We start from the raw sequence: 26,543 nt of genomic DNA on the forward strand, positions 1-26,543 counted from the left end.
TCAGAGAAGGAGGTGTGGTCCTGAGTCCCTGGCCTTGGAGGGCAGCTGCTACAGAGCTGGAACAGAGGCAGAGGCTGGCTCTGGAGTTCACAGTGGGCAGGGCGGGGGCGCTGGGGGGTCCTGTCCCGGCCCAGCCATGGGTGGGGTGTGTGACCTGGGGGAAGGGGATCGACTGTTGTGGACCTCAGTGTCCACCTGGAAGATGAAGGCAGGGGTGATGAGCAAAGCCCAGAGCGGGGAACACAGTGGACTTTTATTGAGCACCTACTGTGTGCCGGGCCCATTACTCAGTGCCAGTCGTCCCTCCCTCTTCTTCCTCTTGTGTGGCCTCTCCCCTCCCCGCTTCGCTCCCCATCCCTCCCCCTCCTTTTTCCTCCTCCCCTCTCTTCTCTCTCCCTCCCACTCCCCCCTCCTCCGTCTTCATTAACATAACTATCAGTTACCAAATACCTATCATATGCCAGGCCCTTTACAGTAATTTTCATTTAGTCCTCACAACAACCACAGTAACATTCCAAATAATTTATCTGGCATAATATAAATGACTAAATCCAGAACCCAACAAATACACATTATGTTCATGTTATTACATTTACGGAAGAGTAACAATGTGCATTATTCTTACCCGTGCCGTCCTCTTAATGCCCATAACGTCCCTGGTCAGGTTCTCGGCACCTCCTGTACGTGACATCAGTGAACGTCACGACTGTCCTAGGAGGCGGGTTTGGTTATGGCCATTTAGCGGTTAGGAACTCAGAACTGCCTGGTCCTTGGTTGGGGGCTGAGCCGGAGCCCCATCCTGCCAGGCACTGCCCTCCACTCAGCAGCAGGGTGACCCCTTTCCCCGGTCTGGGAGGCAAGGAGGGAGCAGTGCCCACCTCACTGAGCTGTTATTAACGACAACATGGACAGTAATAATGACGGTAACAACGATAGATGATGTTTCTCGCGTGCCAGCCAAGAGCCACGTACTGCTCTGAGCCCTCCACTAGGATTAATAACAGGTGGTGTTATTTTTTTTAAAATTTTATTTATTTTATTTATTTATTTTTGGCTGCGCTGGGTCTTCATTGCTGTGCGTGGGCTTTCTCTAGTTGCGGCGAGTGGGGGCTACTCTTCGTTGCAGTGCGCGGGCTTCTGGTTGCAGTGGCTTCTCTTGTTGCAGAGCATGGGCTCTAGGCGTGCGGGCTTCAGTAGTTGTGGCTTGCGGGCGCTAGAGCGCAGGCTCACTAGTGGCGCATGGGCTTAGTTGCTCCGCGGCATGTGGGATCTTCCCGGACCAGGGCTCGAACCCGTGTCCCCTGCATTGGCAGGCAATTCTTAACCACTGTGCCACCAGGGAAGCCCCCGAACTACAGGTTTTGATCCGTCGCCTGGTCAAGTATCAGTGGGTTTTCCATGCCCTTGGCATAATTATTACTTGTGGAATATTTGCTCTAAAATGCATGTATAGATTACACACTCGTGTCCTGGATTGCCATCCCGGAAAGCATTTAAGAAACATCAGGTTCGGGACTTCCTTGGTGGTGCAGTGGTTGGGAGTCTGCCTGCCGATGCAGGGCCCTGGTCTGGGAAGATCCCACATGTCGCAGAGCAACTAGGCCCGTGAGCCACAACTACTGAGCCTGGGCGTCTGGAGCTTGTGCTCCGCAACGAGAGGCCGTGACGGTGAGAGGTCCGCGCACCGCGATGAAGAGTGGCCCCCGCTCGCCGCAACTAAAGAAAGCAATCGCACAGAAACGAAGACCCAACACAGCAAAACAACAACAACAAGAAAAAGTTAAAGGGCATTAAAAACAAACCAACCAGATATATGTGGGTAGGCATTTTCCATCCCAGTTACAGAATGAGAAAACTGAGACTCAAACAGGGAAAATGACTTGCCCAAGGTGGCAAAGAAGGAAGAAGAGCCAGGCTGTAGATTCTGGTTCATCTGATGCCAGAGTCCTTTCCCCAACCACAGTGCCCGCACCGCTTCCAACTCAACTTCCTCCTCTGCTCCTCCTCCCTCCCCGTCTTTTCAGATGGACTGAGCTGAAACCTGGCCCTTCTGTGAAGCCTCCTGACACCAGCGTTTGCCCTGCTCCCCTAGCCAGTCCCTCCGAAGGCAGCACACAGTTACAGACACAGTCACGCCTTTAAGCCATCAATCCTCTGAGGTGTCCCTCTTCCTCATCTCAGTTAACAGCATCTACTCAGTTGCTCAAACCCCAACCTGCCCTGCCAACCTCGATCTGTCCTTTTCCTTACCAGCTCTCCCTGTGATGTGTGACCCGTCAGCATGTCTGAATCTACTTCTAACGTGATCCCTAATCCTTGCGCTTCTGGCCTCTTCACTGCTACTCCAGCCCAGGCCACCATCTCCGCTGAGAGCCTTCCAGCTACTCTCCAGGATTCCCGTCTTGCCGCCCACGGCACCCTCACAGCAGCTAGAGCTTTGCACAGCCTCCCCTGGTTCCCGTGGCAGAGTCTGTGCTTTGCCGCACCGTGGCCTGGAAGTGGGTCTCAGCCTCAGCAGCCTCCTCAGTGTGGCTTCCCACCCCCGCGCCATCCACCTGCCAGCGTCTGCCACTCCCTGTCACTCCCTCGGACTTGGCCCCCTGCTGTACTTTCCTCATGTCGCTTTGTGGTAGACACAAGGTCTGACTCCCCAGTGGCTGTTTCTGCTTCCTCTTCTTTTCCTGGCAAATGGGATTCCAGTTTGGATCGGGTGACAACAAATTTGAGGGAACACACTGGTTCTCCCCAGTCCTGGAACTGGGGAAAACCAGGGGGGAACACAACTTACGCTTTTGCCCTGGAGACAAATCTTGAGGGTCCGGGATAACGGTGGCCACTTCCCTTTCCACTGCCACGGATCAGTTTAGAAAGAGCACGGGCTACAGTTCTGGCCGAGGAGACGTGAGGGGCGTTCCGTTGGGCGCTGCTACAAGCTTTCCTCACTTTTAAAAAGGGGAACAAGGAAGGGAGGGAGCTGCTCTCTGCCCTGCACCCTCCGAAGGTTTGGGTGCTCCGCGTACAAGAGGGGATTCTTGCTGCTGCTGCTGCAGCCGACTTGCAGACGCTGGCCACTGCTGGCAGGCCTGGACTTCACCGTGGAGCCACTGGCACCACCACGTGTCCTGAGAGCTTAAACCTACGCTGACTCCTCTGTTATTACGGCCCAAAGCATATGCACTATAGATATCTAAACTCACCTTTTTGCTGCTTTATCACTCCTACCTTCCCGCTCCTAAAATGTAAGCTCTGTGAGGGGAGGGGCCTGTCCCTCCATCACTATGTCCCCATCACGTGGACTGGGCATTGTCTGGCACAGCTACAGCAGGTGCTTGATAAATGCTGGCTGCATTAATGTATGAGGGTCCTCCAGGGCAGGGACTCAGTCACTGTGGCTTCTGGGAGCAGCAGGGGCTCAAAAGCCTTCGCTGGATCAACAGGCAGGGAAGCCAGAAGACAGCTTCTTAAAAAACAAATTTAATACTATATACAAGGGAAAACGTACAGAAACAACAAAGGAGACGCAACAGGGCTGGAGGTGCCCATCCCAACTAGCTGCCCACGCAGAGGGCCGATGCCAGCCCCTAGCTCGCCCTCCTCCTCCTACAGTTGGAAGGGCTCCATGGGCCCCCTTGCCCTGGCGGTGGGATCCACGTGGTCCTGAAGCCGGTGCCACTTCATGTGGGCATTCCGACCCTTGATCTTGCCAAACACCCTGAGGAGGCACCAGAGGACACAGGGGTCAGAGCAGGGGGAGGCGGGTAGCCCTGAGGGGGGCACCCCAGAGGGCTGAGGGCAGGCGGTGTGGGAGCATCTAGGGAAAGGGCGGTACCTCTCACACTTCTGGCAGGGAAAGAAGCCCTGGCCCTTGCTGCTCCCCGGCAGCTCAGGGGTCCGCTTCGAGCCGGTGTTTGGGCTGGAGTTGGGGATGGACTCCCTCCTGTAACTCTCAGTAGTCCTCTGTAATTCGGGGGTTGGACGGTGGCTGGGTTTCCTCCGAGGGCTACGAGTGACCTGCAGAGGGGGCAGAGGTGATGAAAGGGTGCTGACCGCCCCGCCGCCCTTCTAAGGGAGAAGCAGGTGTCCAGAGCGTCCAGACGTCGCGGGGTGCACCCCCCCACCGCCACCCAGCTTGGATGGGCACCGGGCATCCAGATCCGTGCTGAACTCCTGAAGCCCTATCCCGAGACCCTCTACCTTCGCTTCTGTCCTGTCTGCTTCACCCAGCTCTCTCTTGACCCTCTTTTCCGGCACTGGGGCTCGGCCGCAGTCAAACTTGATCATTTTCTTCTGCGTGTAGTAGAACTCGACACACTGGGCTACTGTTTTTGTCTGGACCTAGTGGAGGAAGACAGAAGCCGACTAAGGACAGTGCCTCAGGAGGAGCAGTGAGTATGGCCTTGACGCCCTAAATCCCCTCCCCATGGGGCCAGCCGCCACTTTTTGAAAGCCCTCCTGAAACGTTTCTCCCCTACGGCTTGGTATGCTCCACTGCTACGGGAGACAGAGAATCACAAAGTCCTCCTGGGGATGAAGGAGTTCAGAGAGAAGCCACCAGAGTCAACACCATCTAAGCTCTGCACGCTCTGAGCAACAAGGCTGGCCCAAGAAGGCTTCTCTCCAGGAAAAGGCACACAAAGGTACACACGAGGACGCTCACTGTGACATCATGTGGAGCCACATGACTACCGACTGGGACTAATTAAACCAGAGTGTCCTTACGTGTTGGATACCTCATAGCCTTATGCGACAGCTAGGCAGAGCCCTCCAAAAAACTGAAGAGGAAGGAATACTTCCCAACTCAGTCCGTAAGTTCAACATTTCTCTGATACCAAAGCCAGACAAAGATATTACAAGGAAAGAAGGCTACAGACCAATGTCCCTCATGAACATAGATGAAAATTTTTAAACAAAACTTTAACGAACAGAATCCAACAATATATATATGTATATGTATATATATGTGTATATATATATATATATATATATACATATATATACATATATATATATATATATATATATATATATATAAAGGACAATATACCATGACTAAGTGGAGCTCATCCCAGAAACGTGGGGTTGGTTTAACAATCTAAAATCAATGTAATTCGTCATATTAAACTTAAAAAGGAAAAATCATATGAGCATCTTGATAGGTGCAGAAAAAGCATTTGATACAATCCAATGTCCATTCCTGATGGAAACTCTCAGCACAATAGGAATAGAAGGAACTTCTCTTCAACCTGATAAATGATACCTACAAAATCCCTACAGCTAACGGTGGAGTGGTTTCCCCTCAAATATCATGAACAACACAAGGATTTCCACTCTCACCACTTCTACTCAATACTGTACTGGTGGTTCTAGAGTGCAAAAAGGCAAGAAAAAAAGTAAAGGCATCCAGGTTGGAAAGGAAGAAAGAAAAGTGTCTTTATTTACAGATGATATGACTGTCTATGTAGAAAATTCAGTGGAATCCACAAAAAAGTTACCAAAACTAGTAAGTTAGTTTGGCAACATTTCAGAACACAAGATCAATATAAAAATCAATTTTATTTCTATACATAGTAGCAACAAACCATTGGAAACTGAAATAAAAAAGAACTCTATAACATCATAAAAAACACAAGTACTGGGCTTCCCTGGTGGCGCAGTGGTTGAGAGTCCGCCTGCCGATGCAAGGGACACGAGTTCGTGCAATGGTCCTGGAGGGATCCCACGTGCCATGGAGCGGTGGGGCCCGTGAGCCATGGCCGCTGGGCCTGCGCGTCCGGAGCCTGTGCTCCGCGGCGGGAGAGGCCACAATGGTGAGAGGCCCGCATACCGCAAAAAAAAAAACAAAAACAAAACAGAAAAAAACCAAGCGCTTAGGAATAAATCTGACAAAAAGTATGCAACAACTGTACACTAAAAACTTCAAAACATTGCTGAAAAATTAAAGATTGAAATAGATATACCCTGTTCACGAGTCAGAAGACTCAATATTGTTAAGGTAACAACTCTCCCCAGTTGACGTAGAGAGTCAAAAACAGTACCAATCAAGTTCCTAGCAGGAATTTTTATTTTGAAATTGACAAGTTATTTCTAAAATTCATAGGGAATTAAAAAGGATGTAGAATACAAAAAATAACTTTGAAAAAGAATAACAAAGTTGAAGGACTAACATTTTCTAATTTCAAGACTTAGAATAAAGCTACAGTAATAAAGACAGTATGGGAATAGCTTAATAAAAGACAAACAGATCAATGGAACAGAATACAGGGTCCAGAAGTAGATGCATATATATATGGCCAACTGATACTTAACAAAGGTACAAAAGCAACTGAGTGGAGAAAGTATGGTCTTTCCAACAAAAGGTATTGGAATAAATATCCATATGCAAAAATGAACTCACCTCGCACCCCATACAAAAATAAACTTACAATGGATCATAAATCTAGAAATAAAACCTAAAACTGTAAAACCTCCAGAAGAAAACATAGGGGGAAATCTTTGTGACTTTGGGTTAGGCAAAGATTTCTTAGATACAACACGAAAAGCACAGTCTATAAAAGAGAAACTAGTAAGTTATGCTTAAGCAAAATTTAAAACTTTTCTTCAAAAGACACTGTTAGAAGACTGACAAATGGCATATTGGGAGAAAATATTTCCAAAGCATATATCTGGATAAAGGACTGGTGTTCAGAACAAAATAAGAACTCCTACAGCTCAATAAAAACACAGACACTCCAATAAAAACAGAGGCAAAAGATATGAACAGACAGCTCACCAGAGAAGGTGCACATAGAGCAAAAAAACACAAAGATGCTCAGCATCATTAGTCATTAGGAAAATGGAGTCAGATGCTACTGTACACTCATTAGAATGGCTAAAATTAAAGAGACTTAGCATACCACGTGTCGACGAGGGTGTGGAGCAACTGGACCTTTCATAACCTGCTGGTGGGAATGGGAAGTGGTAGAGCCACTTTGGAAAACAGTTTGGCAGTTTCTTAAAAAGTTAAACATACATCTACTATAAGTTACCCTCATTCCCCTCCTAGGTATTTATAATCCCAACCCCGTGTCCGCAAAAAACAAAAACAAACAAAAAAAAACCCAGTACATGTCCGTACAAAGACTTGTATGTAAATGTGCAGAGCAGCTTTATCTGTAGTCATCAGTAACGGGAAACCACCAACAGGTGGATGATTAAATGAACGGTGGTCCGTCCACACAGTGGTATACTCCTCAACAGTAAAGGGATGAACTATGGGTACACATGACAACATGGATGAATCTCAAAATCATTAGGTTGAGTGTAAGAAGCCAGACAAAGCAGATCACATGCTGTATGATTATTCCATTTATATAAACCTCTAGAAAATGCAAACTCATTTAGAGTGACAGAAAGTAGACAAGAGTTGACTAGGGACCCGGGTGGCAGGAAGGAAGGGTTGCAAAGGGGCAGGAGGGAACTTTTGGGGGTGAAGGATACTCTCATTATCTTGATCATGGTGGTGGTCTTACAAGTGTATAACTATGTCAAAAACATTAAATCTTACACTTCGATTATGTGCAATTTTGCGTACATCAAGTTAAAAAACAAATTAATCAGCAGGATATTAAGTATATGATGTCATCCTTTTTTGAGAAAGTGCATATAGGTGTGTAAAATCCGTATGGGCAGTAAATACCTGTCAGGTTATCAATCAGAAGTAGGATTGTGGGGAGGGGTCTGGAGGGCTTTATTTGGAACATGGGATTCATTTCTGTACCGTTTCAGGTTGTTCCAAGCAATGGCATTTCAGTTGTCAACTGTTCACAGCATGAGCAGAGTATCGCCCCTGACAGGCCCTGCAGTTCTAGCGCCTCGGCCGTGTGAAGGAGCCTTGTCTACACCAGCCTGCCATGTTCGCCTTACCATCTTGTGTATCAAGTAGAAGTCCTTCTTGTAGGCACAGAACGCCTTCTTAAAGAGCCTCTTCTCCATGGAGGTCCAGATGTCCGAACCTATTGGAGAAACAGCCAAGAGGAGGAAGGCTGTTTCTCCTTCTGGGACCACAGCCACGGCTGAAGTGCAGACTCCCCTCCTTTTTCAGGCCACTGAGCGCCACTTATATGCCAAGATTTCTGCTAAGCCCCTTACTTGCTTTATCTCACACAATCCTCACAAAAACCTTAGCAGGTAGGGGCTATTACCATCCCCACTTGACAGGTGCAGCAACTTGAGGCTTCCTCTGGTTAAGAGACTTGCCAAGGGCAGCCGTGGGCCCCTGGTTGCCTGACTCCAAGGCTGGAGTGCTCAACTGGGAAACCTGAGCCCACCCCAACCTGGCACCCCCCTTCTGGCCAGGAAGAGCCCACGAGGGAACCAGTGGAAAGGGGAAGGTTGGATCCAACTAGAGAACAGCACCCACTGAGTCCCCCAGAGAGGACGGGCCCTTCTGGGAGGGCAGGTGTAGGCCCCAAGAGAACTCCGGGAGGCACGTGCAGAGCTTGCCATGGAAAGTGACTGGCTCGCAGGGGCCTCAGCCAGGCCAAAACCACGCGGGCAGCCACGCTCGTTACCTGTGTAGTGATAGTTGGCGAGAGGGTGAGTCCGTGGCTTCTGGGGTCCTCTCAGTAACAGGGTCTCCAGGGCAACCTGGAACGAGAGGAGTGGTGGGCAACTCTCTGAGGGAGGGAAGGTGAGGTAGAGGCCCACCTTCATTCTTTCATCCATTCAGAAAATATGTGCAGCCCTCCCTAAAGCCACCCCTACCCCAGGGCGACTCAAAGTGTGGTCGGTCTGTGGACTGGCCACCAGCTGTGAACCACTTGGGACACATTGCCTACAGCACTAAGCGGACTGTTGAGTGCAGCTGACGTTACCTTTTTCATAGCAAGATTTACTTGATGACGAAACAGTGTGTGGACTTATTCTGGCACAAGCTCCTTATTTCTTCAGGGAGCAGCATTTGGAGCGGCACTGCCCCCGCCCTACCCCATGTTATGGTCCTCATAGCACTCATCATTATCTATCACTTTTAAAAAATGTATTTCATGTGCTCACTCTCCTAAAATGTAAGCCCTGCAAAGAGGGGGCATTTGTCTTGCTCAACAGCATAACCCCGGTCAGGACTCGCTATGCAGTTTGCAGGACCCAGCGCAAAATGGAAACACGGGGCCCTGTGCTCAGAAACTATTAAGAATTTCAAGATGGTGGCAGCAGAGCATTAAACCAAGAATGGGCCCCTGAGCTGGCCCCAGCCTGATACCATGACATCACCAGGTATCAGGAGGACCCAGTAAACGTGTGCTGATTACTCTGCTGAGCACCCACCACGTGCCAGCCACTGCCTCTCAGCTTGAGAAAAAGCACCATGTAGCCCTGACTCTTGGGTCTCCAACTCGGGTGACGTGACTTCCTCTCCCACTACACACAGTTGGACTTCTTCATTGTCTAAACTTCAGGGTTGTGAGGAGGGTCCTTGGAGGAGGCAGAGGCATTTCTGTTGCATCAGAGGTTTGCATACACCATTTTTAATCCAAAAGTCAATGTTCAGTAAATAAACCAGATTAATGCAGGCCCTGAGTTGGTTCTGCTAGGCACCGCCTCCCCAGTGCTGCGCTGAGATGAGGTAACGCTGGAGGAACCCTGGTGCTCTGCTGTCACCCCAGAGAAATAACTGATTGAGCCCGTATGTGTGCATTTCCCCTACGTTCAAAAGGACACCACCAGTCCCAAAGCGACCAGGGAGAAGGGTGGGTGGCCAGCCTTTGGTTCTCGTGAGCTGCAAAGCCCCAGGTAGAAGGCACGTGTCTTGCGCCTAGAGCCCCTGGCCCTAAGAGAGCAGGGAGCTTCCCACAGCTCCTCTGAGCACCCCCCTCGCCTGCACCGCACCTGGATGTTGCCCTGGGCTTCATGCAGGCAGTGCAGAGCGAGCTCCAGGTTGGTGCCCCCGCCCGGCATCACGTTGGAGCAGGCCAGGTTGCAGAGTTCGGTCACTGTTTCCAGCAGGCAGCCCGGCAGCGAGAAGGAGAGGAGACACAGAGGGTCAGCAAGTGCCAGAGAGGAAACCTCCCCAACAGCACAGATGGGGTGGGGGGCTCCTGTCACCATCTCCCTCACCTCTCTGTTACAAGCAGGCTGAGGGAAGGGAGGGACAAGGAGGATGGGCAGAAACCCTGCTCCTGGCACCTGCTCTGGATGGCCTGGCCAGCTACTGGGTGAGAGGAGAGGTGGGGCAAGGGACTGCAGCACAGCAAAGCAGTCCTGCGCTGAAGGCCAGCTCTGCCCACCCCACCCCCGCCTGGGGATCACTGCTTCTTGGTCAAGGTGAGAACTGGGAGGAGAAACCCCTTGGACATGGAGGAGGGCTCTCAGGAACCTGGCCCCAAAGTCTCAGTCACCTCTATCCTGCGTCTTCGGGTTGGTCATCACATCTCCCCATGGCTTCCAGACCAGAGTAGCTACATGCTCGTCACTTCCAGCCAGTGATCTGTCCTGGAGCTCTGGGATCTCAGCCTGAAACTGGCTCCCTATGTTGATGTGTCTGAAATGAGGCCACACACACGGACATAAAAGGCATATGTGTGTGACCAAGATGGGAAATACAAGAGAGATGTGCGGTGAGCCCTGCTCACCAGGGCTGTGGAACCCACCTTTTGGCCATCTCTCAGACACAGGGAGTGCTCATCAGCCCAGTAGACACGCTCTGGTATTCCAGAGACCTCTTGAGGGATACTTCCTTCCTTCCTCCAATTTGCTTTTTCGCCAGATTTCTGGCTTCAGGCGTTTGGGGTCTAGGACAGGGGAGGTATGTGCTGATACCTGGCATTCTGCTGTATCCAAGGTAACATCCAAGCTACAAAACAGTATCTCACTGCGCCATCACCAATTCTATCTAGAACCCCAGGGTGCTGGGCATTCTGTCTGCAGACATCCAACTATGGTATGTCTGGACAGAAGGAATATTGGGGAAACACCTGGAGAAATCCACCACTTCTCTCCTAGAGAGGTTCTGGGTCTAGACCTGACTTTCCCGTGATGAAGGCTCCCTTGGGAAAAACCGACACTGGAATGCAAGGAGGGTAAAAGCATCCCCACATTGCAAGGACCCTCAGGTTCTAAGTCTGTTCCAACTCACGGTTCAGTGCTGATCTTGCTGTTGTCCTTCACCACACTGATGCCAAAAGAGCCGTCCATGTGATCTGGAAAACGCCCAAAGAAGAGGCTCAAGGAGACTGGCTACAACTGACCCATGAGGCCCTTTTTGCCTGCCTTTCCAGAGCAGCTAAAAGCAGGCTCTTCAAGATTGCATGGTATACACACACTACTGTATATAAAATAGATAATCAAAAAGGACCTACTGTATAGCACAGGGAACTATACTCAATACTCTGTAATAACCTATATGGAAAAAGAATCTAAAAAACAATAGATATGTGATTATGTATAACAAAATCACTTTGCTGTATACCTGAAACTAACACATTGTAAATCAACTCTAATCCAATATAAAATTGAAAATTGGAAAAAAAAGATTGCATGGTATGGAGTTTCCTCAAAAATTAAAAGTAGGACTACCATATCATGCAGCAAACCCACTTCTGGGTATTCATCCAAAAGAACTGCAGTCAAGACCTCAAAAAGATATCTGAACTCCCATGTTCACTCCAGCACCATTCATAATAGCCAAGATGTGGAAACAACCTAAATGTCCACTGACAGATGAGCACATAAAGGTAATGTGACATAAACATACAATGAAATACCATTTAGCCTTAAAAAGAAATTCTGCAATATGCAACAACATGGATGACCATTGAGGACATTATACTAAGTGACATAAGCCAGTCACAGAAAGAGAAATACTGCATGACTCCACTTATATAACGTATCTAAAGTAGTTGAATTCATATTGATAGAATCAAAGAGTGGAATAGGGGTCACCAGGGGTTGGGGCAGTGGGAAATGGGAGGTTACTAATCAATGGGCATAAAGTTTCAATTAATCAAGCTCTAGAAATCTGCTGTATAACATTGTACCTATAGTCAACAATACTGTATTGCACACTTAAATATTTGTTAAAAGGGCAGATCACAGATTAACTGTTCACATCACAATAAAATAAAAAGATTGCATGGAAGTGGGATAAGACTTCTGAAAAAGTAGAGTAAGGAACTCGGCAAAACAACAGATTTACTGACAAAAATCATTAAAAAAAAAAAGAACAGTAAGCTAAAGTCTGCAAGTTGTCCTAAAGGCATACAGCATTTTAAGAAATACTCATTCAAGAAAATCTACTAAATCTCGGGAAGAACAGTGAGAGTCTGTGGCACTGGAGCCATGGCCCACTCCCTTACCCACCTAGCCCCCAGCTCTTTGTAAAGGAAGCTCTACCCAGGTAGGTGCAGCCAAGGAGATGGGGGCTTCTTCTTCCCCTGGCTCCCATGCTTAAAGAATTAAAGTAAGATAAAATAAAAATTTCTCATCAAAGAGAAAATGCCATCAAGAGATGGAAATTATTTTTTAAAAAGATACAAATGTGGACTTCCCTGGCGGTCCAGTGGTTAAGACTCCACGCTTCCACTGCAGGGGGCATGGGTGTGATCCCTAGTAGAGGAAGTAAGATCCTGCATGCTGTGCGATGCAGCCAAAAAACAGAAGAACCAAATGGAAATAGTTCAGGGGTTACAAAAGTACAATAACCAAAATAAGGCTCAACAGTAGATCTGAGCTGGCAGATGAAATGATCAGCAAACCTGAAGATAGAACAATGGAGACTATGAAATCTGAAGAACAGAGAGAAAAAAATATAGGAAAGTGAAGAGAGCCTCAGAGAAATGTGAGATGTCATTAAATGCAACAATATATATGTAGTGGGAGTACCAGAAAGAGGGGAGAAAGGGACAGAATATTTAAAGTATTAATGGCTGAAAATTTCCCAACGTTGATGAAAAACAATATGTATATCCAGCAAACTCTACAAACTCCAAGAAAGATTAAACACAAAGAGCTCTACATCCAGACATAACATAGGCAAAATGTGGAAAGCAAAAATAAAGATAAGATCTTGAAAGCAAAAAGGGAAAAACAATTTGTTACATACAAGGGCACTACAGTAAAATTAACAGCTAACTTTTTAAGAGAAACGATGTAGGTTACAAGGCAATGGGATAATATATTCAAATTACTGAAAGTAAAAAAGTGTTAACCAAGTATCTTATATTCAGCAAATTATCTTGCAAAAATGAAGGTAAAATAAAGACACTCCCAGATAAATAAAAACTGAGGCTACCTGTTGCTGGCAGACCTGTCTTACAAGAAATATTAAAGGTGAAATATTATTCAGCCCGCAAAAAGGAACAAAGTACTGATACATACTGCAACTTGGATGAAACCTAAAAACATCATGCTAACTAAAAGAAGGCATTCATAAAGGACCACATACTGTATGATTCCACTCATATGAAATATGCAGAATAGCCACATCGATAGAGACAAAGTAGATTAGTCGTTACCCATGGCTGGGGACGGGGAGGATGGAAAGGAGGGACTGCTAATAAGTACAGGGCTTCTTTTGGGGATGATGAAAATTTCTGAAAACGGATGGTAGTGATGGTTGCACAGCTCTGTGAATATACTAAAAACCATTGAATTCTATACTTTAAAGGGATGAATTGTATGGTATGTGAATTATATATCCCTAATAAAAATAAATAGTAAAGAAAGTCCTTCAGATTGAAAGCAAATGACATCAGATGGTAACTTGAATCCAAACCAAAAAAAAAAAGCGAAGCGCTAGTAAATATGGGTAACTATAAAAATCACTATGATTACATATTTCTTTTCTTTTTTTAATGGCCTTAAAAATAACTGCATAAAACAATATGTATTGTGGGCCTCTAACATATAGAAATATAATATATGTGACAGTAACTGCACAAGGAGCACAGCTGCATTGGAGTAAAGGAATATCACCTCAGACAGTAACTCAAATCCACAAGAATAAATGAAGAGATCAGAAATGGTCAATAAGAAGGTTAATATAACAACCTCTATAAATCATGCTTGTTTTCCTTTATTCTGTGTTTTTACACGAAATAAAAGTATATAAAGCAAGAAACATGACCAGTAAGGTATTACTGGGTCTCTCACATATAATAGCAAAAGAGTTAGAAGGAATAGAGCTAGATAGGAGCAGTGTTTCTATATTTCACTGTTAATGAGTTATTACACATCCTAACAGATTCTGATAAGACATATATTTTAAGTCCTAGAGCAACCACTAAGAAATGACTAAGACACAGTGAAAAATTAACGGAATTAAAATGTCACACTAGAAAATACTCACTTAATACAAAAGAAAGCAGGAAAGGAGGAACAGAGGGAGAAAAAGACATGTAACATATAGAAAATAAAAAGCAAAATGGCAGATGTAAATCCAACCATATCAATATAACATTAAACAAGAAGGGATTCAACAAACCAATCAAAAGGCAGAGTTTGTAAGACTGGATAAAAAACACATGATCCACCTAATGGTGTCTAGAGGTAACATGCTTTATTTTCAAAGACACAAATAGGCTGAAAGTAAAAGAAGAGAAAAATATATACCAAGCAAACAACAACCAAAAAAGAGAATGGAATGGCTATATGAATGTCAGGCACATTAGACTTAAAAACCAAATATATTACTAGAGATAATGATAAAATTATTGTAATAATGACAAATGATGTCACAATCACATCCTAATGATAAAAGGTCAAGCCGTGAGGAGGATGTGACAATTACAAACATATACACACCTAAAAACAGACCCCCAAAATACACCAAGCAACAAACGACAGAACTGAAGGATGAAATAAACCATTAAAAAATAATAGTTGGAGATTTCAATACTTTCAACAGTGGATAGGGCAACTAGGCAGAAGATCAACAAGGAAATTGAAACTAACTAGACAAAACAGACAAAATACAGCATTCCACCAAACATCAGTAGAATACATTCTTCTCAGATTCACATGGAACATTCTTCAAGACAGACTGGATTCTAGCCCATATAACATGCCTCAATAAATTTTAAATTTTAAAATAAATTTAAGGGAATTCCCTGGCGGTCCAGTCATTAGGACTCCACGCTTCCGCTGCAGGGGGCATGGGTTCGACCCCTGGTGGGGGAACTAAGATCCTGCAAACCGCACAGCACAGCCAAAAAAAAATAAATAAATTAAATAAATTAAATTGAAAAAGAAACAAAGTATGTACTCTGACCAAAAGAGAATTAGAGTACAAATCAATAAAAGGCAGCAATTTGGAAAATTCACAAATATGTGAAAATTAAGCAACACACTCTTTAATAGTCAGTGTATTAAATAAGAAGTGGAATGATAAATTAGAAAATACTTTAGGTGAATGAATATAAAAACACAACATACTAAAACTTACAAAATGTAGCTAAAGCAATGTTCAGAAGGAAATCTATAGCTGTAAAATATCTGTATTAAAAAAGAAGAAACATCTCAAATTATTTATGGTCAACTGACTTTCCACAAAGGTAGCAAGACAGGGCTTCCCTGGTGGCGCAGTGGTTGAGAGTCTGCCTGCCGATGCAGGGGACATGGGTTCGTGCCCCGGTCTGGGAAGATCCCACATGCCGCGGAGCGGCTGGGCCCGTGAGCCATGGCTGCTGAGCCTGAGTATCCGGAGCCTGTGCTCCACAACGGGTGAGGCCACAAACAGTGAGAGGCCCACGTACCACAAAACAAACAAACAAACAAACACCTCACAATGAGCTACCACTTTACACCCACTAGGATGGGTGTAATAAAAAAGACAGCTAAGAAGTGTGAGCAAGGATGTGGAGAAACTGGAACTTTCATACAATGCTGGTGGAAATTTAATATGACCCGGCCATTTTGCAAAGCAGTCTGGCAGTTCCTTAAATGGTTAGACATAGTTACCCTTTGACCCAGCAATTCCACTCTGAGTTATATACCCAAGAGAAATGAGGACTTATGTCCAACAAAAACTTACACATAAATGTTCTTAACAGCACTGTTTGCAATAGCCAAAGGACACAAACAACCCAAATGCTCGTCAACTGATGAATGGATAAATAAAATGTTGTCTATCCAGAGAATTCAATATCATTCATCCATAGAAAGAAATGAAGCACTGATGCATACTACAACATGAACCTTGACAACATTATTCTAAGTGAACAAACTAGACACAGAATGTCACGTATTTTATGATTCCAATTACATGAAATGTCCAGAATAGGGAGACCCGTAGAAAAAGTAGGTTGGTAGACTGGTGGTTGCCCAGGGCTGAGGAGTTGGGGGCTACAGGGCCTGTGTGTCACCGCTCGTGGATATAATCTTCTGGGGTGATGAAAATGCTCTAGAATTAGATTGTGGGATGGGTGTCCAATCCTAAGAATACACTAAAAAATCACTGTACACTTTAAATGGGTGATTCATATGGCATGTGAATTATACCTCAATAAAGCTGTTTAAACAATTACTCGAAAGGGCAGGCAGAAGGGTGGTTAGGCTAAATTGCGTCTATTTTCTTTCTGGCTACAAAGTTATAAGCACCTAGAAGGCTGCTGGTCCCAGATGGTCCTGGGATAGTTCTGAACAGCAACGGGACCCCCAGAGCAGACCCAGGCGTAGGCCAGAGAGAATGGATGGACCAAATTCTACAGGGGGCGGGGGTCTGGCCCCCCGCAGGCCCATCATGGGGTGATCAAGCTCACTCACCAAGCATGGCGCTGATGAGCCTGTCGGGACGGGCCCGGGCAGAATGTGGAACAGAGAGTGTTGAAATACAGCCCAGAGCCCTCCCGGATGGGGCTGAGCATCGGGGGCGGTGTGTAGGGACGTCACTGGGACAGTCCCTTCAGGAGGTGGTCCATCAGGAACACGGGCGAGCGCAGGCAGCTCTGGCGGCATCCTCCCGGGCCCGGCTCCCCAGACATGGAGGGCGGAGGAGGGATGAGCAGTGCCTTGGGCCGGAGGAGCTTCATCCGCTTCTTGTGTTGGCTGCTCTCCTTGCAGTCTCTCTCTTCCCCGTCCTTCTCCTGTCCCTGGAGAAGAAGAGACTTCAGAACCACGGGGGTCACCTGAGGCCACCGGCCCCAAAGCTCAGACCTCAAGATGGCCTGAGAGTGGGAAAGGGTACTGACCAGCCAAATGCACACCCAGCATGGCCATGCCCAGAGTCCTCAGTGCAGGAAGCCGGGCAGGGCCACCACGCCTGAGCCAGACTCCAGACCCTAAGCCGGGCGACATTTGACGCTGGGGCCTTCTCAGGCAACCCCCCCCCCCCAAGGAGAGGCCCTCACTCAGACCATTTTGGAAACTCATGTCCGTTGTTAAAGTGACTGGCACTTAAAGTGTGGGGGCCAGACGGATGCAACAGCATGACAAAAGGAAAACCTGTTGCCCTCAAAACGACAGCAGCTCCTGCGAGACAAACAGTGGGCTCCATGCACCCCGTACCCGAGTCCAGCATGGACTTCTCCAGGTGGGGTCTTCCAGCACAGGCTGAAGAGACGACGGCTTGACCTTGCTACACTCTCTCTTACCTCCACGCAATCTCCCCTCCTCTCTGCCCATCTTACCCCTCCTCATCCTCCAGCTCTCAGCTGCAACACCCCCTTCCTCAGGCAGGGTCTCTGGTGCCCTCGGGGCTCCTACAGCTCCCTCTCCCAGCCCGGCCCGTTCTGGGTCGTCAGTGTCCGGGGATGGGTCTATCTACTCCGCTGGGCTGGGAGCCCCAGGAGACGGGGGCAGGCCTGTTGTGGTCGCTGCGGTGTCCCCAGCCCTGCCCAGCACAGGGCCAGACACAAAGGAAGTTCACTGGAGGTTGAAGGGATGAAGGAACACGCAAATCAAGCTCTTCTGGAGTCAGGATTTGGGGGCTTTTCTCACAGCTCCCACTGGCAGCTGGAAAGCAGCCGGAAGGAAGTGCACCCACCTTGCTCCCCGGGGGATGGTTTGCTGGAGCCACTGGCACCGACACTGGGACCACCAAAGGGGCTGCGGTCATGTTGTCCAAGGACTTCCTGCCTCCCGGGGAACTCTGCCTGTCCCCCTCTGGCCTCAGCACCTGTCTTGGTGGCTTGCAAAACACCATGCCACACACCTACACACAGAGAAGAGCCAGCCCTTTAAGAGACACAGTACGTAGGGAGCAAGGGGCCCCTCCAGAGCAGCACAGCCCTGACTCCCGGCCCCCAGCCAGGCTCCCTGCAGGAGGACGGCTCCATCCTGAGATGAATGGCAGCTTCAAGCCCCTTCACCTGGGGCTCCTGCTTCCCTCGAGGTGACGGCCACTGGTCGCTGTGAAAACACGTGGCTGCTCAGCCCTCTCTCTGTATAAAACATCTGGCTGCAATTCTTGCAGACGTAAGTGCTCCTTGGCTCTGCCCAGTCTGTGGGACCACCACTGTGCTGGTTCCTGTGGGGAAGAAAGGGAGAATGGGACTCCGTCCCCAAACACTGATCCTCTGACAGCTTTGGACGAACCCTAAAGAAATGGACATGATGCCCCCGATTCTCCGTGGCCTGGTGCTCACCCCTTCAGGAGTGAAGCATCCAGAGCTCGCTCACCCAGGGCCAGCACATCAAAGCCACCAGAGTTCTCCCGAGGGGCTTCGGAACTTACCAGCCACCCGCCATGTTCTCCTCCTTCATCGGGTTGGGGAGCCGGTAGATATTTCCACCCTGAAGACGAAAATACATCTGAGCCAACATATCAGAAATGAGATGCAAGAGTGAAAACTATAAGACTTGGAAGAAAACACAGGTATAATTCTTGGTGACCCTGGAGTAAGCAGTGGTTTCTTGGATGACTCCAAAACCAAACAAAAGACAGACGTATTGGACTTCATCAAAACTTACAACTTCTGTGCTTCAAAGGACATCATCAAGAAGTGAAAAGACAGAATAAGAGAAAGAAGTTGCAAATCATGTATCTGATAAGGGACTATGTATATTTCTGTATCAGTGATACATAATGAACTCTCACAGCTCAAAAATAAAATCACAACCCAATTTAAAAATGGGCAAAGAGTCTGAATAGACACTTACCCAAAGAGGATATACAAATGGCCATTAAAAGATGCTCAGGATTATTAGCCATCGGGGAAATGCAAATTAAACTATAATGAGATTATCATTTCCCACCCACTAAGGTGAACCAACTGGACAGTAACAAGTGTTGGTGAGGATGCAGAGAAACTGCAGGCCTCATACACTCTGGGTAGGGATATAAAACAGCACAGCTTTTTGGAAAAGTCTGGCACTTCCTCCAATAGAATTACCCTAGAGCCCACCAATTCCCCTCCAAGGTATTTCCCAAGAGAAATGAAAACATATGTCTAAACAATAATCTGTACACAAATGTTCATAGCACCGTTATCACAATGGCCAAGAAGGGAAAACAACCCAAATATCTATCAGCTGATGAATGGATAAATAAAATATGGTGTTTCCAAACAATGCACAAGTTACCAGCGATAAAAAGGAGTGAAGTTCTGACCCGTGCTACAGCACAGAGGAACTCTGAGAACATCAGGTTAAGTGAAAGAAGCAAAAGACACAAAAGGCCACGCAGCGTTAGGATTCCAATCACATGAAGTGTCCAGAATAGGCAAATCCATGGAGACAGAAAGTAGATGCATGGTTGCCAGGGGCTGGGAGGGATGGAGAGATTGCGGGTGACAACCAACAGTGTGGGGTTTCTTTTTGCGGTGATGAAAGTGTATTGGCAAAGAGTGGCGATGCGAGCACGACCTCGTAAACAAACTAAAAACTACTGGATGGTGCACTTCAAGATGGCGAATTAGATGGCACGTGAATATTAAAGCTGTGGGGAAAAAAAAGAGGAGGAGGTAGCTGTGGTGCGACAGGAAGGATGCTGGACCTCGGAACATCACGAAGAGACGTGGCCAAGCTCTCTGCGCCCAGGACCTCGTGGGCACTATGTGGGAGGACCCAAGCTGCTCCAAAAGGGCGGACCAGTGCCAGGCCTGCAGTAGGGGCCAAGTCGGACTTGTGGACCTGTGATTCACAACCAGAATAGACACAGCATTTCACGTACAAATATCAAGGGTAAAGGAGCTCTGCCTTTACATTCTCTGAAGAAGTGAAGGAGGCAAATCCAAAAGGAAGCGAAAGGCAGAAAGAAAGCAAACAGAAAAAGTTCAGTGAAGAAACATGATGCAAAGTGTCTCTGACAACTCTAAAGCCCTGTTCTGTTTTGTGTGTGTGTGTTGCAGGGCGGAGGGTGATGGGAGGAACCATCATTTCTCTGGACCTTCATTCCCCCCTCTGTAAACAAACTGCATCTGAGGATTTGCTGAGGTTAAATACAGTGCCTGGACAAGTCAGAAACACGGACTCAGGTAAGGACGAGACTCTGCCCCCCGCATGGTCAGGTCCCGTGAGAGGGCCCTGGTACCTGGATCCTGTTGAGTATCATCAGCTTGGACTTGGAGTCCCAGGGGGGATCCGCTGGAGGCCCGGCCAACGACGAGAAGGAGGCCATGGCTACCTGGCTTGGAGAAGCTGCACAGCAAATATCCATTTTCACTTTCTCCTTCCGGAAGTGCTGGGCCCCGGAGTTGCCAGAGAAGAGCCTGTAGCCTCCGCCCCAGGAGCAGGCCGGGCCCTCTCCACCTTTTGTGGCCCCGGAAGCCGTGCCATTCTCAGCCTGGGCCTGCTTCCCTGGGAGGTGGGCTCTGGATGGCTCCTCCCCTCCTAACTGGGTCTGATGCAGGCCCCGAGGGAGAAGATGTCCCTAGGTCCAAGGTCCCTTTCGAGGATCTCAACTGCTTGGCCAGAGAGGAGATGTCTGGGTTTCCAGGAGGGTCCAGGGACGCCGCCGTGGGGGCAGGTGGAGCAGCAGCCACTTTTGGTCTTCCCTTTGTGTCCTGGCTCACGCTGCTGGGGGAGGGCTCTGTGGGTAAAGCGGGTGTGGATTTTCTCCTGCGGGCTAGGGATCCCTCTGGATCAGGGTTCACGGGGCCAGCATGGAGAGAGTCAACAGTGGGTGCCACAGGTGGGGGTTGCTGTGGCCACGGCCCCTGCAGTGACTTCAGGGCAACTCGATTGCCGTCGGGTGTGGGAAGCTGGGAGGAGGCGGCGGCCACCTGGGTGTGGGAGAAGATCCGCTGGGACTTGGTGATCATCTGGAACACCTGCATCTGCTCGTGGCTCACCAGAGACTCCTGAGACTTCAGGACCAGGTGCTGGAAGAGCGGTGTGGCATCCGACGGGAGGCCGCTGGACTTCTGGCCGTCCTGGGTGCCAGGCTCACCAGGGTTCTGCCACGAGAAGGAGTCGCAGTCGAACTTGCTCTTCTTGGAAGCCCAGGAGTCGTCTTCCCCGCTGGTGCTGACATATCTGGGGTCGCCCGAGGCCTCCCCCTGGGCCTTCAGGAGCGTGGGAGGGAAAGACGGCGTGTCCTCCAGACCGGTGCACTGGCTGGGTGAGGGCTCCCCAGCAGGGGAGTCGCTGCTGAGCCCGGGGCCCGGCTCGGAACCCTCCCGGGACGGCACTGCAGAGGGCTTGTGGACGACAGACATACTGTTTCCTTTGCTCTTAGGGCAGCCCGACAGGTTTCAGAGCCACTGGAAACTGTGGCTTGATGGCTGGGAACTGGCGGGGACAGTCTGGCCATGGAACAGAGGCAGGCAGGCGGGCAGGGAGCGCCCTCGGGCCAGCCCTCCAGGGATGATGGGGGCTGGAGCAGCGGCAGCTCCGGCTCGGCTGGGTCGGGGCCGCTGTTCTCCGCTGCCCGTGAGTGGACGGCTGTGAACACGTCCATGGCAGGCTCCTTCCGTGGGGGCCGGGGCTCCTCGGGAACCTCAGTGCCCAGGGCTCCTGGGGCCGCCGGGGTGCTGGCTGGGCCGCAGGAGGAGGACCCTGACGAGGGCAGGGAGGAACAGGCCGTGATCCTCCCTTCGCCGCTGTCTGAAGGCCCTCCCAGGGCTGGCCCGGGAGAAGGGATCTTCTGGCAGATGATGCTGCTCACGATACAGCGCAGGAGGTCTCGGTTGGACAAGAGGGAGATGGGGGATGGGGCTTCCGGGGGCACCAGGGACCACAGGCTCGCGGGTGCGGGCTGGCAGGCCACCTCGTGCACATGGGGTGAGTTCCCGCAGGGCTCCTCCTCCGGAGGGGCCTCCTTGAGGATGCACAGGCCGTGCTGGACCTCGTAGTGCCGGCGCACGGAGCGGTAGTCGCTGTAGCTCTTGCTGCAGCCCTGCTCAATGCACACAAAGGGCTTGGACTTCTGGTGGGTGAGCGTGTGCCCAGTCCTGGAATCACATGAGGAGAAAGTTAGTGGGTGTCTCGGCGTGGGTCACCCACTGCAGGAGCCCAGGCGTGTCCCCAGGGGGCAGCAGCATCGCAACTCAGAAACTGTGCTCAGACCCTATGAGGAAAGACCCCTGCTACGGCCAAAGCCGTCTGGAAGGGGGAGCTCTTGCCCTCACCCCTAAGCAAACCCCTAATCTGAGATTAAAAAAATCAGTGGGAGCCAAGTCAGAGTTCCCCAAAGTGGGTTCCTAAGGAACACCAGTCTCCAGAGTTGCTCCCTGAGGACTTGGGCTCAGCTGGCAAATAAGTTTGGGAAAAACACTCTTTACTTCTTGGAGGTTCCTAGGAGCAAACTGAAAAGCCACAGAGCAGATAAAGAGATATCTGTTGAACTTTCCATGTCTCTCAAACTTATTTGCCCACAAAACCATGTTTTTAAAATAGACCCTTTTAGCATCCCCGAGAAGCAGAGAACCAGAGTTCTGAGAACAAACTTAAGGAAACGCTAACTTGGGGATGATCCTTCCTTGAACAAAGGAGTCTTCGCCTTCCCACAGGAGTCCTCTAGACAGCTACCTGGGAGCCCCACAGCAACAACAACAAAAAGCCAAATGTGCCTATAATTTCTGCAAATATAAACGAATGCAAGTATGTATTATATTTACATCATACTTATACCTGCATTAATATATTATAAATATAAACAAATGGGTAAATCACCCTCTGGGTTCCCAACAATCCTACTCCGGATGGTTCTAATCAATGGAACCAAGTAAATAATGAAACCCTTTCCCAAACGTGGACCCTTGGCCTCCATCTGAGGGAAGCAGCAGAGAGGGCATCCGGAGACCCACTTTCTAGCCCTAACTGTTACCAGCTTGTGACAGGAGTAAATCATTTCCCATCCTTAATGGCGAGAGGGGAGAGGATACAATGAAAGCGGGATTCATCGAAGGCTCAGTAAAGGCTGGGGGAGCTGTAAACATGCAAGGGATCGTCCTCTCCCACTTACGAGTCTCTCAGTTTGAAAGTCTGTCTCTCCTCCCTCGGCAGCAAGAAAAGCTTATCATTTCTAAGACATGAAGAAGAAACGGAATTCTGCTCCTCTTACACTGAGCTTGCTTTTGAAAGTCAAGTTTAAAAAAAATCGAGTTAATAAAAGGTGGAATTAAAAGAGGAAAAAAGAGAGTGAACACTGCATTGCCATGTTCTAGAAACAGGCATTTCAGAACCCCTCACGCCCTGGTGTTATGCCAACATATATTCCTCATGGAGTGCATATCTGTTCTGCTCAGACACCTACCAAGGACTCTGAAACTTTCTCTACACAGTTAGCCCAACTCCCTCCATGACAAAATTGCCTCTGGAGTGTGTTTTTAAAGCACATGGGTCCTGTCTGCAAATCGCAGCGGCGCTCTCCTCACTGCAGTGAATCTGGAGGCTGGGGAGGGCGGGCTGTCCGGGGCAGTGTAGGCCCTGCCCCGACAAACACTGACCGTGGTAGGAGCACAGGTCGCACACATCTGGGACACCCGACGGTGGGGGGCGGTGCAGGTGGATGGGATGGGATGCAAAAGAACCAGGAGCACGCCCAGCCCCCAGCAGCCCCCTGAACAGACGTCCCGACCAGACTCCTACATACAGGTGGTCCTGACGCTTAAAGGCCTTGCTGAAGATTTTGCACACGTGTCTCCTCTCCTGGCTGTGGGTCAGGTAGTGCTTGCTGAGAGGACTGGCGCTGCTGAACACCTTCCCGCAGAGGCTGCAGTCCAGGAGTGGGTTCTGAGGGGACCTGTGCTGCCGCTTTCCTTTCCTTGTGCTCCCAGACGTGGCCCTGCCTCCTTCGTTAGCCTCTTTGGGCACCTTGAGCACGCCTAGCCCCAGGTCTAGACAGAGGGAGAAAGCACAGGTTATGACATCCGGGGACATCGGAGCCCGGGCGGAAGCACTCTACCACCCTCGGACCAACTTCAGCAGCTGAGTCCAACTCAGGGAGTTGGCCGAGAACCCCAACTTCAGCAGCTTCACTCGCAGAGAAGACCAGGCTTAGCACCAGGTGAGGGGGAGAAGGGACCCTGGTCAGGCCACACCTCCAGGGCGGCACCCAATCTTGAAGCCACACTTGGGGGGTAAGGGAGGGGACAGCAACAGTCTGAGAGCTTCCAGGACAGAGTGACTCGACAGGCAGGACTTCATGACGGTAACATCAACAGCACACTTGCAAGTGCAATCCAGAAATGCACAATGCAAAATCTTAGAAAAGTTTAAGTCCTTTCTCCCAGCCAATTCCACTCTGGGTTTTTTAATTAAGGAAATTAAGGCCGATCTGTACAAATTAACGGAGATCTTGCAGTGAACTGCAAGCGAGTTAACTGCAGCATTGTTTTTCCTGGTGAAATGTGAGAAACCACCTAATAACCGACACCAGGGCAGGTGGGTGACTGCATTCTGGTCTCAATGGTCTATGGCGCAGGCATTTAAGATACAACTGTAGGAAAATATCCGTTGACGTGAATGGATGTTCATGCCGTACCACTAAGTGCTGTGCCACCAACAAGAGGATTGTTGAAAAACGGAATGATCTAATCTTTAAAAGGGAAAAATAAATTTGAATAGAAACAAACAGAATGGGATTGATTGGTAGGATCATGGATCAACTTAATTTTCCTTTTCCTGTATATCTGAATTTTCCATGTTTCTGTACTCCTTGGGTAAATGAGTAGCAGTTTTTTTTTTTTTTTTTTTTTTTTAAGATGTTGGGGGTAGGAGTTTTTAGTAATTTATTTATTATTTATTTTTGCTGTGTTGGGTCTTCGTTTCTGTACGAGGGCTTTCTCTAGTTGCGGCAAGCGGGGGCCACTCTTCATCGTGGTGCGCGGGCCTCCCACCATCGCGGCCCCTCTTGTTGTGGAGCACAGGCTCCAGACGCACAGGCTCAGCAGCCGTGGCCCACGGGTCCACCTGCTCCACGGCATGTGGGATCCTCCCAGACCAGGGCTCGAACCCGTGTCCCCTGCATTCGCAGGCAGACTCCCGACCACTGCGCCACCAGGGAAGCCCAGCAGTTGTTTTTTATAATTTCATTTTTGATTTTTTTCTTTGACCCATGAGTTATTTTAGAAGAGTGTTCTGTAGTTTCCCAATACTTGAAGACTTTTTTCTCTTATTTCTTTTATTTATTTATTTATTTTTGGCTGCATTGGGTCTTCATTGCTGCGCGAGTTTTCTCTAGTTGTGGCGAGTGGGGGCTACTCTTTGTTGCGGTGCGTGGGCTTCTCACTGCAGTGGCTTCTCTTATTGCGGAGCATGGGCTCTAGGCTCGCGTGCTTCAGTAGTTGTGGCACGCGGGCTCAGTACGTGTGGCTTGCAGGCTCTAGACCGCAAGCTCAGTAGTTGGGGCGCATGAGCTTAGTTGCTCCACGGCATGTGGGAGCTTCCTGGACCAGAGCTCGAACCTGTGTCCCCTGCATTGGCAGGCGGATTCTTAATCACTGCGCCACCAGGGAAGTCTGCAATAAAGTATTCTTAAATTAACATATGTACTTTTGTGTGTGTGTGTGTGTGGTACGCGGGCCTCTCACTGTTGTGGCCTCTCCCATTGCGGAGCACAGGCTCCGGACGCGCAGGCTCAGTGGCCACGGCTCACGGGCCAACCGCTCCGCGGCATGTGCGATCTTCCCGGACTGGGGCACGAACCCGTGTCCCCTGCATCGGCAGGCAGACTCTCAACTACTTCGCCAACAGGGAAGCCCCATTTTTTTTTTTAAACACATTATGCTACTCCACACTGAATAGACTATAGTATAGTGTAAACATAACTTATGGGCACTGGGAAAGAAACAAAACTCCTATGATTGGCCTTATTGTGGTGGTCTGGAATCGGACCTGCAGTACCTCTGAGGTATGCTGATACTTGAGCGACGGGAGTCAAAACTGAGAGCAGAGGTTCTCTAACTCTGGTTTCATTAAATAGCTGGTGAGACTGTTAAAAATTCAGGTTCAAACACACCTAGTGCCCAGATCTTAGTTTTTAATACTGTTCTCCAATAAAAGTAACAAGGGCTCCTTGGATAAACGGCTGGTTCTAGGACTGGGCAGGAAATTATACAGGATGTGCTTAGAGTATCTTGTAGTTCCAGAACAGAAGTCTCTCAGCCTCCATCTCGTTGTCTCTCTCCTTCATAGACACACACACACACACGGGGTATGTCAAAGAGACACAGGAGCCAACTGAAAGAGCT

General features: G+C 48.8%; 1 pseudogene across 1 annotated transcript; it reads right to left on the bottom strand.

Moving 5' to 3' along the window:
- Positions 1 to 394: 394 nt before the first annotated feature.
- On the bottom strand, positions 395 to 26,456 carry LOC309794759 (zinc finger protein 541-like; annotated as a pseudogene). Its single transcript has 13 exons — positions 23,945 to 26,456; positions 20,441 to 22,301; positions 18,644 to 18,702; positions 18,271 to 18,436; positions 17,954 to 17,997; positions 11,111 to 11,174; positions 10,626 to 10,749; positions 9,865 to 10,110; positions 8,550 to 8,625; positions 7,903 to 7,991; positions 4,195 to 4,335; positions 3,830 to 4,011; positions 395 to 3,712 (listed from the first exon to the last, which is right to left on the bottom strand). The product of its transcript is annotated as a zinc finger protein 541-like (transcript).
- Positions 26,457 to 26,543: the final 87 nt, after the last annotated feature.

Source organism: Mesoplodon mirus, assembly GCF_964341445.2.
Source record: "Mesoplodon mirus genome assembly, chromosome: 19".
Taxonomy (NCBI): Eukaryota; Metazoa; Chordata; class Mammalia; order Artiodactyla; family Ziphiidae; genus Mesoplodon; species Mesoplodon mirus.